Source organism: Corylus avellana, chromosome ca11 (assembly GCF_901000735.1).
Source record: "Corylus avellana chromosome ca11, CavTom2PMs-1.0".
NCBI classification, from domain to species: domain Eukaryota; kingdom Viridiplantae; phylum Streptophyta; class Magnoliopsida; order Fagales; family Betulaceae; genus Corylus; species Corylus avellana.
The window spans coordinates 9,282,913-9,299,661 of NC_081551.1; the positions used below are offsets into that span (position 1 = coordinate 9,282,913).

The 16,749-nt window shown below is 38.9% G+C and overlaps 1 non-coding gene across 1 annotated transcript; it reads right to left on the minus strand.

Moving 5' to 3' along the window:
• Positions 1-2,405: 2,405 nt before the first annotated feature.
• Positions 2,406-2,512, minus strand: LOC132166836 (small nucleolar RNA R71). Its single transcript, XR_009438637.1, has one exon. It is a non-coding gene; the product is annotated as a small nucleolar RNA R71 (small nucleolar RNA).
• Between the last annotated feature and the right edge of the window lie 14,237 nt (positions 2,513-16,749).

Genomic DNA, 16,749 nt, shown 5'->3' on the forward strand with positions numbered 1-16,749 from the left:
AGGCTCGAGTGCATCAGCGCTCGAGTGCACATGGGCAAGGATCGAGTGCAGGGTTGCGTTCGAGTGCCTCGCACCTGGGATCAAGCGCACTCGTGGGCTGGAGAAAAATCAGATGCAGCCAAGATTCCTTTTTCAACCCAAATTTGGCTTTCAAAGTCCTACTTATACTATGAAATAAACCTCCAATTTTTTTAGGTTTTCTAGGGCTTCTATGTTTTCCTAAGCCTATAAATAGGCCTCTAAGTCTTTAAGAAAAAGTGTGGAGTAGCAAACACAAGCTCTGGAAAAGAACTAAAGGCTAGATCAAGAGGAGTTTGGGTTTTTCTTTTCTTCAGTTAAGTGCCAAAATATTCATATTTTAGCCATTAACTTACATGTGTTAATCCTTTAGTTTTGGTTAATTTATGCCTTTTTAGTTCTTTTATGTTTTTTCTTAGTTTTTGTAGGTCATTGAAAGAACAGAAAGTAATCTTAGAAGTTTTAGACTTAAAGAGTGATTTTGAAGAATATTGGAGGCTCTGGTAGTGCGATCGATCCAAGGGGAGCTGCGATCGAGCACACTATAGGCGAAGACAACAAGTACAAGGCACCTGTGATCGAGGACCCAGCACAACAGGATCGATCGTAGTCTTACGATCGATCGCACATGGGTTGCGATCGAGCGCACCCGTGCGTGATGAGCAAGTCAGCTGTCAGCCTAGATATGGAAAGCGTAATTTCTAGGGTTTTGTAACTTTGTGTGAACTAGGGCTCAAACCTTACGATTTTTAAGGTTTATAGAGTATTCCTAAGGCTTATAAATAGATCCTTAAACCTCTAGAATAGAAGCACAATTTCCAAGGAGAAGAATTGGAGCTCTTCAAGTTCAAGTTTCGGGTATATTCTTTTCCTTTCTTTTTATTTTATGAACATGTTTAACATCAAACTCATGTGTAACTAATTTACTTAGTAGGTCTAGATTGAAGCCCTAGTTATGTTTATTTAATATTCAATATTGGTGACTTTGTAATGATCATGTTGTTATATTTAACTTGATTAATTCCTGCTTTCATGAATTCCTCATATGTGTTTGTCTGATCAACATATGCATGTGGTATGGACTAGTTAGTTAAATCAATTTGGATGACCGAGTCCTGGGTGTAATAAAAGTAACAAAAGATATCCACACCGGATTCTTAGGTTAATCAATATGGGGAACTGGGAGTGTGCACCCATGCCCTAGGCCTCATGTGTTTGTCGATTTCCACAAGATCATGCTTTCTTAAAGAACAACATAGTATACACCCATGCTAAATCCTTTAAGAAAGAAAAGAGTTAGAGTATACACCCATGCCTAACTTGCTGCTTAGGAAAATATATAGCTTAAGGAGTATACACCCATGCCCTTAGGTTGACAAACATTAGATATAAATAACATGATCAAAGCATTGGCATATTGTTATATTATCTAAATATAATTAGTGGTGGATATCAAAGCCCTACCATTTATTATTATTAAATAAAAATCAATCTTTGTTTTGTTTTATTTAAGGAATCTATTTTAAGCCGAATTTAGCAATGCTCGTAGGAATGATCCCGTACTTGCATTTTTGGCACCATTGCCGGGGATTGCGGGAAATTTTGTTTAGAATTATTTTCCTTTAGTTGTGTTATTTTAATTTTCAATTTTCAATTTTGTTTTTATCAAAAATCAAAAATATTTTTCATTTTTTTTCTTAATTTTCCTGCTTTCTGTTTTGTTTCAGTTTTGCAGGTATCATTATGTTACTGCGATCGAGCGCACTAACCTACGAATGCGCGCAGTTCCAGGGAGCATCTGGACAAGAAGCACTGAAGCTGCTTTGACCTGTAGAGGCAATTCAATTTATGTAGGGTTGTCGATCTCAAGGTTCAACCATCATTCCACTCGATCCTGAAATTGAGTGGACAATTTGACAAAGGCCTAGAGACAAAGAAGAAGAGGAAGAAGTTGAGCAAACAATGGAAGATTTGCAAGAGAACCCACCAATAGTGCCAAGACCATTAGAGGTGAATCCACCACCGGTGCGAAGACTGATGAAACAGGGTTTCATCCCAACGAACCTCAATTAGCCATCTTGCATAGCATATCAACCAAAGGTGGAAGGCAATTATTATATTTATCCTCAGATACTTAATGCATTGACTCACTTCAGGGGCATAGCTACTGAGGATCCTAACTTGCATCTTAAGGAGTTCTTTGATCTATGCAAGCTTCAGCACATACAAGAACTACTCCAGAGAGACTCAGGTTAGTCCTTTTTCTTTTCTCTGTGAAAGATAATACTAAACTGTGGTATAATTCTTTGCCTGCAGATTCCATCCATACTTGGGAGGAATTAGCCACCAAGTTTCTGAAGATGGTTTTCCCAGCTCAAAAGACAAGACAGCTTAAAAAGGAACTCCAAATGTTCCAACAAAGCGATGGAGATCTTTTCTTCGAGGCATGGGAGCACTTCAATGCATTACTTCTGAAATGCCCACATCACAACATCCCTCAAGATGATCAGGTACAAATTTTTTATGAAGGGTTAGATGATACTAATAAAGGGATGGTTGATTCAGCTTGTGGAGGAGCACTTATGGAAAAGAGTAGTGAGGAAGCCATGGAGCTCTTCGAAACACTAAGTAAGCACTCCCAACAATTCTATTCCAGAGGAAGGCGAGGAGTAAAAAGTAAAAGCATGTATGAAGTGAACCTCAATGGTGGATCTCCAAATCAGATGGCTGCTGTGGAAAGAAAACTGAATATGATTGTCAAAGCCATGACTGCTTAGAACATCTCACCTATTCAACAAGACAGACCAATTCAGGTATGTGCCATATGTTCTCAATTTGATCACACTATTGAGATGTGTCCTTTATCTCTATTTGTAGATCAAGAAGAGGCGAATTATGTGGGACAAAACAATTACCCCCTCAAGAACAATCCATACTCCAACACCTACAATCCAGGGTGGCGCAACCACCCCAATTTCTCATGGAGTAACAATCAGAATGCTCTCAACCCTCAAGGACAGCAGAGGAGTCCCCAACAAGCAGTCTTACCAGTTCAAGAGCCAAAGAAGAATGACCTGGGGAGTATTGTACATCAAATTGTGATTGTCCAACAACAAACCAATGCAAGCATGACCAATCCATTCAAAGGACCAAGCAAGCTATCCAAAGATTGGAAGTAAAAATAGAGCAAATGGCAAAGGAGCTGAGTGAAGGAAAGCAGGGTGAATTTTCATCCCAAACAATACCCAAACCTGGGGGTCACCAGCAGCTAAAAGCAGTCACATTTCTCAGAAATAGCAAGGTCATAGGAATTGAAGAGACACTTCAAGCATCCCCAGATGAAGCCTCAACATCCAAGGTAAGTAAAATGGAGAAGGTGAATGCACCAACCTTCCTTCAAAGGTTAGTAAAGCCAAAGAAAGAAAAACAACTCATTGATATTTTTGAAACCTTAAGGAAAGTGGAGATTAATATTCCTTTATTAGATGCAATCAAACAAATTCCCTCATATGCTAAATTTTTAAAGGATTGTTGCACTAACGAAAGGAAGTTTTAGGAGCATGAAACAGTGCCCCTAATAAAGAGGTAAGCGCAGTTTTGTTAAGAAAATTACCACCTAAGCTACAGATCCGGGTAGTTTTACCATTCCTTGCAGGATAGGAGACCATCTGTTTAAGCATGCATTGCTGGATCTGGGAGCAGGGATTTATTTGCTGCCTTACACTGTATATGAAAAGCTGGGTTTGGCGGAGCTTTAACCAACCTCTATCACCTTGCAATTGGCAGACAGAAGCATCAAAAGACCAAGAGGTATACTTGAGGATGTTTTGGTAAAGGCAGGTACATTTATTTTACTTGCTGATTTTATTGTGTTGGATGTGGAAGAATCCCCTATGCCATCACCTTTACCAATTATCTTAGGAAGACCCTTTATGAGAACTGCTGATACTACAATAGGTGTGAAAAAGGGTATTATGAGTATAAAGGTGAATGGTGAGACGATAGAGCTCAAAATATTCGATGCACTGAAATCACCTCATGATGATTTAGAGTGTTTTAATGTTTGTATGATCCAAGGTGTTAGTGAGCTAGTTTTGCAGGACCAATTTAAAGATCCATTGGAAGCTACCCTCACCCATAGTTTCACAAGGCAGGACATTGAGTCAAAACTTGAAGATAATCATTGAAATAGTGCACCTCCTTGAGGCCTCTACAAAAACATTTAAGTAGGTACACTCTTCCCTTTGAGATTCTTGAACCTACTAATACTTCTATTGTCCCTTCTATTGTTCAGGCACCAAAATTGGAATTGAAGTAATTACCAGAACACCTGACATATGCCTACTTAGGAGAAAACAAGACACTACCAGTCATAATTGCTGCAAATCTGAGTTGTGGGGAAGAAGAAAAGTTGTTGAGAGTTCTTCGAGAGCATAAAATTACTTTGGGATGGACCATTGCTGACAGCAAGGGAATAAGTCCAGCCAGGTGCATGCATCAAATCTTCCTTGAAGACAAAGCAAAGCCAACTAGGGATAAACAGAGAAGACTTAACCTACACATGAAGGAGGTAGTCAAGGCAGAGGAATTAAAACTATTGGATGTGGGCATTATCTGCTCCATCTCAAACAGTAAATGGGTCAGTCCACCTTCACATGTTCTTTTGGCACATTCACCTATAGAAGGATGCTATTTGGATTATGTAATGCACCAGACACATTCCAAAGATGCATGATGAGCATTTTTTCAGATATGGTAGAAAAATCCATTGATGTATTTATGGATGACTTTAGTGTTTTTGGGTCTAGTTTTGATGAATGCCACAACCATCTGAAGAGTGTTCTCAAGAGATGTGAAGAACGCAACCTAGCGCTCAATAGGGAAAAATGCCACTTCATGGTTCAACAAGGCATTGTATTGGGTAATACTATTTCAAGCAAGGGCATTGAGGTAGATAAGGCTCAGATTGACATCATCTCCAAACTTCCCCCACCTCTGACAGTGAAGGGGGTGAGGAGTTTTCTTGGACATGTCGGGTTCTATAGAAGGTTCATCAAGGATTTCTCCAAGATCTCTAGACCCTTCTGTGCATTGCTAGGGAAGGAGGCCAAGTTTGAATGGACTAAAGAATGCATGACTACTTTCAACACACTGAAAAAGCTGCTCACATCTGCACCAATAATGAGGGCACCTGATTGGAGTCTACCATTTGAGCTCATGTGTGATGCCAGTGGCTTTGCCTTGAGAACTGTCTTGGGTCAAAGAGTCAATAAGGTACCTCATGCCATTTATTATGCTTCTAGAACATTTAATGATGCTCAGCTAAATTATTCTACCACTGAGAAAGAATTATTAGCTGTCATATTTGCCTTGGAGAAGTTTAGATAATACCTAATTGGTTCTAAAGTTATTGTATTCACTAATCATGCAGCTTTGAGATATTTGTTTGCCAAGAAAGATGCAAAACCTAGATTGATCAAATGGGTATTATTACTGCAAGAGTTTGACCTCTAGATTAGAGACAAGAAGGGTAGTGAGAATGTGGTGGTAGATCACCTATCCAGACTCCTCCATGAGGAAGAAGAAGATGAGCTTCCATTGAATGAAAATTTTCCAGATGAACAGCTATTAGCAATTGATGTCCAACTTCCATGGTTTGCAGATATTGTGAATTATATAACTTCCAAAGTTTTTCCTCTAGGTATGTCTAGTCAGGAAAAGAAGAGGTTGATGTCTATATCTAGACAATACTATTGGGATGACCCCTATCTATTCAAATTATGCCCTGATCAAATCATTAGAAGGTGTGTCCCAGAAGAAGAACATTTGAGCATTCTGCAACATTGTCATTAGTATGCTTGTGGAGGACACTTTGGGGCCAAGAGAACAACGCTTAAGGTATTACAATCTGGTTTCTATTGGCCTAATGTGTTTAAGGATGCCTTTTTGTCTTGCAGCTCTTGTGATAGATGTCAGAGGACAAGTAACATCTCACCCAGAAATCAGATGCCATTGCAAAATATTCAGGTGGTAGAGCTCTTCGATGTATGGGGTACTGATTTCATGGGTCCATTTCCTGATTCATTTGGTTATTTATATATCCTTGTGGGTCGAGGCTGTCCCCTCAAAGACTAATGATCACAGAGTGGTTGTGAAGTTTTTGCAAGATAACATCTTCATTAGGTTTGGGACACCACGAGCAATAATTAGTGATGGAAGTAGCCACTTCAACAATTATGCCTTTGCTTCTGTGATAAAGAAGTACGGCATCACACATAAGGTTGTCACTCCATACCATCCCCAAACCAGTGGTCAAGTGAAGATCAGCAATGGAGAGATCAAAGGTATCCTTGAAAGGACAATGAATCCCAGTAGGAAGGATTGGTCTATGCGCTTAAATGATGCACTATGGGCTTATAGGACTGCTTATAAGACACCTATCGGTATGTCTCCATATCGGTTGGTTTTTGGGAAAGCATGTCATCTACTAGTGGAATTGGAACACAAAGCATATTGGGCCACCAAGCAGTTTAACTTTGATATGAAACAAGCTGGTGACAAGAGGAAGCTACAGCTCAATGAACTGGAGGAATTACGGCGTGATGCATATGAGAATTCCAACCTCTACAAGGAAAGAACCAAAACATACCATGACAAGCAATTGTTAAGTGCTAAAATATTCATATTTTTAGCCCTTAACTTACATGTTTTAACCCTTTAGTTTTAGCTAATTCATGCCATTTTAGTTCCTTTATGTGTTTTCCATGTTTTTGTAGGCTTTTGGAAGAAAAGGAAGTAAATCTGGAAGATTTGGGCTCAAAGAGAGAAAATGGGAAAAGTTGGAACCCTTGACAGTGCGATCGATCGTAGGCTCCCTGCGATCAAGTGCACTACTAGAGAAGACAAAGCATGAAGCGGCCATGTGCGATCGAGCGCACAACAAAAGAGACTCGATCGTAGATGTGCAATCAAGCGCACCCGTGCGCTGGAGAATTCTAGAAGCTGCGGACAGACTCCCTTTCCTTACATATTAGGATTTTCCAAGTCCCACTTGTAATATGACTAAAACCCTACGAATTTTCTAGGTTTACTAGTGTAACAAGGACTTCTAAAGCCCTATAAATAAACCTCTAAACCTTGAGAATAAAAAACAAAAAACTGGAAAAGACACAACTTTGGGAGAGGAATTGGAGGCTACCTTTCGGTTCTTTCTTTACCTTTTCCTTTTTCTTTTATTATGTGTAACTAATTTATTTAGTAGGGCTAGATTGAAGTCCTAGTTATGTTTAGTTAACATTCAATATTGGTACCCTTGTGATGATCATGTTGTGATATTTAATTTGATTAATGCTTGCTTTCATGAATTCCTCATATGTGTGTGCCTGATCAACATGTGCATGTGGTATGGACTAGTTAGTTAAATCAATTTGGATGACCGAGTCCTGAGTGTAGCATAAGTAACAAAAGAAATCCACACTGCAATTGTGGGTTAATCAACATGGGGAACCGGGAGTATACACCCATGCCCTAGGCCTCATGCGTTTGTCAATTTCCACAGAAATTATGCTTTCTTAAAGAACAACTTAGTATACACCCATGCTAAATCCTTTAAGAAATAAAAGAGTTAGAGTATACACCCATGCCTAACTCGTTGCCTAGGGAAATCACAAGCTTAAGGAGTATACACCCATGCCCTTAGGTTGACAAACATTAAATATTCATAACATGATCAAAGCATTGGCATATTAGCATATTAACTGAAACTAATTAATGGTGGATATCAAAGCCCTACCTTTTTATTATCATCAAATCAAAATCCAATCTTTGTTTTATTTTACTTTTGGAATTTAATTTTAGAGAAAATTGAGCAATCCTCATGGGAATGATCTCGTACTTGTGCCCTATACTACTGTGTTGACCTTGTGCACTTGTGGGTAAAACATCCAATTATTTGCCTATTAATTTAGGATAGAAGGTGTTGATCTATAATTCCAGATTGAAACTTTTCCCTTGCAAGCTTAAGTCAAGATGGTCCGGTCCTTGTATTGTTACCCAAGTGTTCCCTCATGGAGCTTTGGAGGTTCACAGTCTAGAAAATAATCAGACATTCAAGGTTAATGGACACAGAGTAAAGCCATATCTTGAAGTGAAATTGGTACTAGGAGATGAAGATCTGGCACTCCAATCTGTCCCTTTTGTATCACCATCAGGAGCATCATTTTCAGGACCATAATGAGAGGGGATCCATTGTATGGCTGAAGACGTTAAACTTAGCGCTCATGGATGCTATTTTATTTTTTTTGTGTGTTTCACTTAATCTTTTTATTTATTTTTAGTTTTGTTTCCTTTTACTTGTTTTTGTGTTTTCTTATTTTGTAAGGACAAGTGTGCTTTGATTCAAGTTTGGCGGTGTGCTATGAGCCATGCTCTTCCAGACAGTGTTGTCCATCTCCCGGGTAAATTCTTTCCTTGTTTTAGACACATTGGGGACAATGTGTCATTTAAGTTTTGGGGTATAGGAACACATATTGCCTCCATCATTAATTATTGCTCGTGGTGTCCCAAATCTAGTGAAGATGTTGTCCTGTAAAAACTTCACAACCACTTTGTGATCATTAGTCTTTGAAGGGACAGCCTCAACTCATTTGGACACATAATCCACACCCACAAGCATGTACAAATAACCATATGAATTAGGAAATGGACCCATGAAATCAATACCCCATACATCGAAGAGCTCCACCTCCTGAATATTTTGCATCGGCATCTGATTTCTAAATGAGATGTTACCTGTCCTCTGGCATTTATCGCAGGAGCTACAAAACAAAAAGGCATCCTTAAATACATCAGGCCAATAAAAACCAGATTGTAGTACCTTCAGTGTTGTTCTCTTGGCCCCAAAGTGTCCTCCACAAACAAACTGATGAGAATGCTCCAATGCTCTTCTTCTGAGACACACCTTCTAATGATTTGATCAGGGCAAAATTTGAATAGATGGGGGTCATCCCAATGGTATTGTCTAGATATATATATCAACCTCTTCCTTTCTTGACTAGACATTCCTGGGGAAAAACCTTGGCGGTTATATAATTCACAATGTCTGCATACCATAGGACTTGGACCTCAACTGCAAATAACTGCTCATCTGAAAACTTTTCATTCAATGGAAGCTCATCTCCTTCTTCCTCATGAAGTAGTTTGGATAGGTGATCTGTAGCCACATTCTCACTACCCTTCTTATCTCTGATCGCAAGATCGAACTCTTGCAGTAATAATACCCATCTGATCAGTCTTGGCTTTGCATCCTTCTTAGCAAACAAATATCTCAAAGCAGCATGATCAGTGAATACAATGACCTTAGAGCCAATTAGGTATGATCTAAACTTCTCCAAAACAAATATGACAACTAATAATTCTTTCTCAGTCGTAGAATAATTTAGCTGAGCATCATTCAATGTCCTAGAAGCATAATATATGGCATGAGGTACCTTATTGATTCTTTGTCCCAAGACAGCTCCCATAGCAAAGCCATTGGCATCGCACATGAGCTCAAATGGTAGAATCCAATCAGATGCCCTCATTATTGGTGCAAACGTGAGCAGCTTTTTCAGTTTGTTGAAGGCAGTCATGCATTCTGTAGTCCATTCAAACTTGGCCTCTTTCCCTAGCAATGCATAGAAGGGTCTAGAGATCTTGAAAAAATCCTTGATGAACCTTCTATAGAACCCGGCATGTCCAAAAGAACTCCTCACCCCCTTCACTGTTAGAGGCGGAGGAAGTTTGGAGATGATGTCAATCTTAGCCTTATCTACCTCAATGCCCTTGCTCGAAATAGAGTGACCCAATATGATGCCTTGTTGAACCATGAAGTGGCATTTTTCCCAATTGAGCACTAGGTTGCGTTCCTCACACCTCTTGAGGACACTCTTCAGATGGTTGAGGCACTCATCGAAACTAGACCCAAAGACACTAAAGTCATCCATAAATACCTCAATTGTTTTCTCCACCATGTCTGAAAAAATGCTCATCATGCATCTTTGGAATGTGGCCGGGGCATTGCATAGGCCAAATGGCATCCTTCTATTGGCCAAATGTCAAAAGGACATGTGAAGGTGGTCTTTTCCTGATCCTTCGGTGCTATTGCAATCTGATTATAGCCACTGTACCTATCCAAGAAACAATAGTGGTTATGGCTAGCTAACCTCTCTAGCATTTGGTCAATGAAGGGTAATGGAAAATGGTCTTTTCGGGTTACCTTGTTTAGTCTTCTATAATCGATGCATACCCTCCACCCAGTGGTTACTCTTGTGCGTATCAGCTCATCATCTTCATTCTTCACCACTGTGATCCCGCTCTTTTTTAGCACTACTTGGACTGGACTGACCCATTTACCATCTGAGATGGGATAGATGATGCCCACGTCCAATAGTTTTAATACCTCTGCCTTGACTACCTCCTTCATGTATGGGTTGAATCTTCTTTGTGCATCCTAGTTGGCTTGGCTTCATCTTCAAAAAAAATTTGATGCATGTATTTGGCTGGACTTATTCCTTTGAGGTCAGCAATGGTCCACCCCAAAGCAATTTTGTGCTCTCTAAGCACTCTCAGCAACTTTTCTTCTTCGTCACAGCTCAGATTTGCTACAATTATGACTGGTAGTGTCTTGTTTTCTCCTAAGTAGGCATATGTTAGGTGGTCTGGCAATTGCTTCAATTCCAGCTTGGGTGCCTGGACAATAGAAGGAACAAGAGAGATATTAGTAGGCTCAAGAATGTCAAAGGGAGGAGTATACTTGAGTATTTTGGGGAGGCCTCAAGATGATGCACTATTTCATTGATGTCATCAGTAACATCTTCAGGTTTTGGCTCAATGTCCTGCCTTGTGAAACTATGGGTGAGGGTGGCCTCCACTGGATCTTTGTGTTGGTGCTGCAAAACTGTCTCACTAACATCTTGGATCATACAAATATCAAAACATTCTAAATTTTCTTGAGGTAATTTCAATGCATCAAATATTTTGAACTCTATCGTCTCACCATTTACCTTCATGCTCACAATACCCTTTTTCACACCTATTGTAGTATCAGCAGTTCTTATAAAGGGTCTTCCTAAGATAATAGGTAAAGGTGATGGCATAGGAGATTCTTCCACATCTAATACAATGAAATCAACTGGTAGAATAAATGTGCCTACCTTTACCAAAACATCATTAAGTATACCTCTTGGTTGTTTGATGCTTCTGTCTGCCAATTGCAAGGTGATAGAGGTTGGTTGAAGCTCCCCCAATCCCAGCTTTTCATATACCGTGTAAGGCATCAAATTCACCCCTGCTCCTAGATCCAGTAATGCCTTTTCAAAAGAATGGTTTCCTATCCTGCAAGGAATGGTGAAACTACCTCGGTCTATTAGCTTTGGTTGTAATTTTCTTAACAAGACTGCACTTATCTCTTCTGTTAAGGCCACTGTCTCATATTCCTGAAACTTCCTTTAGTTAGTGCAACAATCCTTTAAAAATTTAGCATATGAAGGAATTTGTTTAATTGCATCTAATAAAGGAATGTTGATTTCTACTTTCTACAAGGTCTCAAAGATATCCATGAGTTGCTTTTCTTTCTTTGGTTTGAATAACCTTTGAGGAAAGGGGGGTGCATTCACCCTCTCCATTTTATTTACCTTGGAAGTTAATGCTTCATCTGGAGATGCTTGAAGGTGCTCTTCAGTTCTTATGACCTTGCCATTCCTGAGAACTGTGACTATTTTCATCTGCTGTTAATCCCCTGAATTTGGTATTGTTTGGAATGGAAATTCACCCCGCTTTATTTCACTTAGTTCCTTAGCCATTTGCCCCATTTGCACTTCAAGTCTTTGAATGGATTGATCACGCCTTGTATTGCTTTGTTCTTGCGCAATCATAATTTACTATTATGAAGTCACCAATTGTCGTACAAGATCCTTCAGGTCATCCTTCTCTGGCTCTTGAGCTGCTTGGACTGCTTGTCGAGGGTTGCTTTTCTGTCCTTAAAGGTTTAGAATAATTCGACTATTATCCCCTGAGAAATCAAGGTGGTTTTGCCACCCTGGCTCGTAGGTGTTGGAGTATGGATTGTTCTTGTGGGCATGATTATTTTGTCCCAAATAATTCACCTCTTCTTGCTTTGCAAATGGAGATAAAGGACACGTCTCAGTGGTGTGATCTAGATGGGAACAAATAGCACATACCTGGATTAGTGTGTCCTGTTGCAGAGGTGAAATTTTTTGAGCAGCTATGGCCTTGACAATCATGTCCAACTTCTTTTCTACAGCAGCCATCTAATTTTGCATTCCGCTATTTTCTTCATTCTTGCTTTTGCTCCTTACACCTTGCCTCCTTCTGGATGGGAATTGTTGAGCATGTTCACTCAACCTCTCAAAGATCCCTATGGCTTCCTCACTGCTCTTCTCCATCAGCATACCACCATAAGTTGTATCAACCATCCCTCTATTAGTATCATCTAAACCTTCATAGAAAATTTGTACCTGCTCATCTTGAGGAATATTGTGATGTGGGCACTTTAGAAGCAAGGAATTGAAGTGATCCCAGGCCTCAAAGAACCAATCTCCGTCTCACTGTTGGAACGTTTGAAGTTCCCTTTTAAGTTTTTTTGTCTTCTGGCCTAGGAAAAACCTCTTTAGGAACTTGGTGGTCAATTCTTCCCAAGTATGGATAGAATCTGCAGGCAAGAAATTGTACCACAATTTAGCATTATCTTTCAAAGAGAAAGGGAAGAGGACTAACCTGAGTCTCTCCGGAGTTAGGCCTTGGACATGCTGCAACTTGCATAAGTCGAAGAATTCTTTAAGATGCAAGTTGGGATCCTCAGTAGCTATGCCTCTAAAGTGAGTCAATGCATTAAGGATTTGAGGAGAGATATAATAGCTGCCATCCACCTCTGGTTGATATGCTATGCATGAAGGTTGATGGAGGTTTGCTGGAATGTATGTCTGCTTCACTGGTCTCCTCACTCATGGTGGATTTGCATCTAATGGTCTTGGTCCAATTGGATTCTCTTGCAAGTCTTCCATATCAATTTCTTCTTCTTCTTTTTTTTTTTCCCTAGGTCGTTGTCGAATTGTCTGCTCAATTTTAGGATCGAGTGGAAGAACGGTTGTGGCTTGAGATCGACGACCTTGCATTAACTGAATTACTTCTTCAGTTAGGCAGCTTCAGTGCTGCTAGTCCGGATGCTCCCTGGAACTGTGCTCGATCGCAGGTTGGTGCGTTCGATCGCACTTGGCTGACGATTGATCGCAATCATAGAATGCCAATCCGCAACCTAAAACAAAAAAAAAAACAGAAAAGTTAGGGAAAAGGAAAAATCTTTTTGATTTTTGATAACAACTAAATTGAAAATTAAAATAACACAACTAAAGGAAAATAATTTTAAACAAAAATTCGCCGCAATCCCCGGCAACGGCACCAAAAACTTGATGTGCAAAATATCTACCTAAATTAATAGGTAAATAATTGTACGTTTTACCTGCAAGTGCACAAGGTCAACATAGTAGTATATGGTGCAAGTACAGGATCATTCCCACGAGGATTGCTGAATTTATGTTTAAAAATAAATTCCTTAAGTAAAACAAAGATTGACTGTCTTTGATATCCACCACTAATTATATTTAGCTAATATAAGAATATGCCAATGCTTTGATCATGTTATGCATATCTAATGTTTGTCAACCTAAGGGCATGGCGTATACTCCTAAGGCTATAGATTTCCCTAAGCAACGAGTTAGGCATGACGTATACTCTAACTCTTTTCTTTTCTAAGGGATTTAGCATTGGTGTATACTAAGTTGTTCCTTAGGAAAGCATATGTTCTATGGAAATTGACAAACACATGAGGCCTAGAGCATGGCATATACTCCCGGTTCCTCATGTTGATTAACTCAAGAATCGCGGTGTGGATTCTTTTGTTCCTTATGTTAAACCCAAGACTCGGCCATCCAAATTGATTTAACTAACTAGTCCATACCACATGCATATGTTGATCAGGTACACACATATGAGGAATTCATGTAAGTAGGCATTAATCAAGTTAAATAGCACAACAAGATCATCACAAGGGCGCCAATATTGAAATATTAACTAAACATAACTAGGGCTTCAATCTAGCCCTACTAATTAAATTAGCTACACATAAAATTGATGTTAAACATCTTCATAAATAAAAGAAAAGGAAATAAAAGAATAAACCCGAGACTTGAACTTCAAGAGCTCCTCTTCTTCTCCTTACAAAGCCTACCTATTATAAAGGCTTAAGGGTCTATTTATAGGCTTTAGAAGTCCTTGACAAAGTAGTAAACCTAGGGATTTTGTAGGGTTCAAAACCTATTACAATTGGGAGTTGGAAAACCCTAATATGGAAAGAATGACAATTAGGTCGCCACTTGATATGTCTCTTCCACATGGGTGTGATCGATCGCAACCCGTGTGCGCTCGATCATAGGTCTGCGATCGATCCTCTTTTGGCATGTGCTCGATCGCTCCTAGCCTGGATTGTGCTTTGTCTTCTCGGGTATTGCGCTCGATCGCAGGTACCCTATGATCGATCACAGTGTCAGAGAGCTCCCAATTTTCCATCTTCTCTCTTTCGAGCCCAAATCATCTAGATTTACTTCATTTTCTTCCAAAAGCCTACAAAAGTATGAAAAACACAAAAAGGAATTAAAATGACCTAATTAACCAAAACCAAAGGATTAAAACATGTAAGTTAAGGGTTAAAAATATGAATATTTTACAACTTAGCAATGATCTGATGAGAGAATTTGTTAGTTTGATTACTTGCTTAGGACAGTTGAGAAATCACATGTTTGATCTAATCACACAAGCACATTAGCACATAATTTGTGAGGTATGACATGAAGTCTGATGTGTGTGTTTCTATGTCTTGGGTGAAACTTGATGATTTATTAGATGGATACTTTGGCATATATATGTAAAAAAAAAAAAAAGGTCATTGATAAGCTTTTCACTGAGTAAGTAGACTTCTTGCCTCAAAGCATTGAGTGTTCACATCAAAAGGTGAAAATTTTTTATTTGATTAATGTCATGGTTAGTTTGGTTTTGTAGCCTTTTTGACTCGAGTTAGTAAGTCCTAGGGATGTCTCTACACCTAATGCCCTAAAACCATCTGGTTTTGGAGTCATTGACTTAATACTCGTCACATGGGTCAATTAGAAAGCTTAAGAGAACCAAATATTGCACAACTTGACCAAAAAAAAAAAAAAAAAAAGAAAAGAGAAGAAGAAGAAAAAGAAATATGGCATTGTTCATTCTAATAGGGATTTCAGTGAACTTTGAGATATGGAGACATTGCACATTGGAAATAATTAGAAGCTTCATAATTTTATACTAGTTCACTTTACACTGTTTTCAAACTTGTGATGTTTTAGCATATCCGTTGTAAGTAATTGAAGATGGAGTTCATTTGAGATTCCAATTCATGGAGTTCATTTTAGCATATCCTTTGAGATTCCAATTCATTGTGAAGATGGAGTTCATCTTTTTTTAAGCTTGCTAATGAATAAAAATCATGATCTTGAAGTGATACTTTAATTTTTCGGGTAACATGAACTATGCATGATGTTTGTGGGTAACATTCCTGGAAAACCATCACGAGACTTCACTCGTCCTCTAGGGAATTCCTAGAGATTTAAAAGGCTTGTTGCAAATGCTAAATGCAATCGTACATCCCATAAAAGATGGATTTATCTTTTTGTTTTTTGTTCTCCATTTAGTTTTTAGTTTTGTATTGCTAAGGGACTAGCAATATGTAAGTTTGGGGGTGTGTTAAGTGCCAAAATATTCATATTTTAGCCCTTAACTTACATGTGTTAATCCTTTAGTTTTGGTTAATTTATGCCATTTTAATTCTTTTATGTTTTTTCTTTGTTTTTATAGGTCCTTGAAAGAAAAGGAAGTAATCTTAGAAGTTTCGGACTTAAAGAGCGATTTTGAAGAATATGGGAGGCTCTGGTAGTGCGATCAATCGTAGGGGAGCTGCGATCGAGCGCACTACAGGCGAAGACCACAAGTGCAAGGCACCTGTGATCGAGTGCCCAGCACAACAGGATAGATCACAATCCTGCGATCAATTTCACACGGGCTGTGATCGAGCGCACCCGTGCGTGGTTAGCAAGTTGGCCGCCAGCCTTAATATGGAAAGTGTAATTTCTAGGGTTTTGTAACGTTGTACGAACTAGGGCTCAAACCCTACAGTTTTTAGGGTTTCTAGAGTATTCCTAAGGCTTATAAATAGATCCTTAAACCTCTAAAATAGAAACACAATTTTCAAGGAGAAGAATTGGAGCTCTTCAAGTTCAAGTTTCGGGTTTATTCTTTTCCTTTCTTTTTATTATGAAGATGTTTAACATCAAAATCATGTGTAACTAATTTACTTAGTAGGGCTAGATTGAAGCCTTAATTATGTTTATTTAATATTCAATATTGGGGCCTTTGTGATGATCATGTTGTGATATTTAACTTAATTAATTCCTGCTTTCATCAGTTCATGAATTCCTTATATGTGTTTGCCTGATCAACATATGCATGTGGTATGGATTAGTTAGTTAAATCAATTTGGATGACCGAATCCTGGGTTTAATAAAAGTAACAAAAGATATACATACCAGATTCTTGGGCTAATCAACACGGGAAACTTGGAGTATACACCCATGCCCTTAGGTTGAC